Raw genomic sequence first — 1819 nt, forward strand, 5'->3', positions numbered from 1 at the left:
TTCAATACCAATTCTCCAGCCACATTGGTTATGAGCATAAAGTATACCATGGAACCTCAGATCTCTAACAGTGAAAGGCTTAAACAAGAATGGATGCTGCTAGAATAATGCTGCTTCCTTTGATGAGACAACAGAGCATCCATCTTCCTCCCCCTGATGATTTTTTCAGCAAGTTAGAGCAGTGAGGAATGGTTTTAGTATCATAACTGAGTTAGAGTGAAGACATTGGCCACATAATATACATGCTCTGCTTAAAAGAAAATTCTGAATCTTGAGCAACTATACTCTTATACCTACTTTATAGTTTCTAAAAGCAATTATTGTTCAAAGTGGGAAGAAGTTAAGTTTTATCAGATGAGCATGTGAATGAATGGAGGGAGATAAAAAAATTAATTTAAAATAGGTGAGGACTGATAGGAGAACAGCTGGAAAGAAAAAGAAAAAAGAACAGGTACTCTTATACCTACTTTATAGTTTCTAAAAGCAGTTATTGTTTAAAGTGGGAAGAAGTTAAGTTTTTCAGATGAGCATGTGGATGAATGGAGGGAGATAAAAATTAATTTAAAATAGGTGAGGACTAATAGGAGAACAGCTGGAAAGAAAAAGAAAAAAGAACAGTAATTCAAAGTTTATTCCAGCTATAATACAGGCTATTCTTATTTATCCTCACTTGAGGATTTTTTTTTTAGAGAGAGAGAGAGAGAATGGAAGGGAGAGAGAGAGAGACAGAGAGAGAGAGAGAGAGAGAGAAATATTGATGTGAGATAGACACATCAACTGGTTGCTTCCTGCATATACCCCGACTGGGCTGGGGATCGAGCCTGCAACTGACTACATGCCCTTGACTGGAATCAAACCCACGACCCTTCAGGCTGACGCTCTAACCACCGATAAAAACCAGCTAGGGCAGTTATTCTTATTTTGAAGTAGCATCACATGGCATACTTCTGAATCCATTCCCAAGATATTCTGTCATACTTATTTCTGTCTGTTTTACAGATCCTTGGTGATCTCTGGTTACTAGGGGTCATCTGGGTTTGGATTACATAGCAGTGAACAAATAGATAGAAGAACTTTAGAAATAGTTAAAGCAGGAGACCACTGTGATCTTAGACTATTGAGACAAATGCTGCCATTACTGTTGATATTTGGATGATAAATTCTTGTAAATTCAACCTTGGGTGGTTTGAGGGGGTAGTCTGTAGGAAAATGAATTGTCAAAAAGAATATGCTGCCTTTATATGGGCTGTCATTAGGTCCCATAACTGTGGCTTGCCAATGGGACATTAGAATTTTTGAAAATAGTTTTCTCAGTGGTTGCCCTAGAGATGACCTTATATTATCTTCTAAAGACAGACTAATTTATATGCCTGAAGTTCAAGTCAGATATTCCAAATCTCCTTTACCTTTCCCTGCCCTCCCACTGAATTATGGGGAGAGAAAAGCACACATTATTAATGCGTGTAAGTATTCTCAAGTAAATGTGTAAATTATATGCTTGAGTATGTATTTTAAAGTACAAAAATAAAAAGTTGTTAAATATTGGAATTTTTTACCACTACCTGCCATCACCCTTTTTATGTGTTTTATTTTTGCTATTGATCTACACATGAAGTTATATAGAGATTCTTTTTATTTTCGAAACAGGATTATTTTTTATTTGATTAGTTTCCAGTGTTCAAGAGCCTGATCACTGTGTGTTTATTGACCAAATTTTAGAAACCATGACAGCTCAGGAAACAGAATTTATTTCTTCCAAATAATCTATTTACAGTCAGAAGAAACCTCTCCTGAATTGTGTTGTAATTATTTCTTTGCT

The 1819-nt window shown here is 35.8% G+C and overlaps 1 pseudogene; it reads right to left on the reverse strand.

The window, feature by feature from the left end:
* Nucleotides 1-932: 932 nt before the first annotated feature.
* LOC102241011 lies at nt 933-1287 on the reverse strand (annotated as a pseudogene).
* Nucleotides 1288-1819: the final 532 nt, after the last annotated feature.

Source organism: Myotis brandtii, unplaced genomic scaffold (assembly GCF_000412655.1).
Source record: "Myotis brandtii unplaced genomic scaffold, ASM41265v1 scaffold18, whole genome shotgun sequence".
NCBI lineage: Eukaryota > Metazoa > Chordata > Mammalia > Chiroptera > Vespertilionidae > Myotis > Myotis brandtii.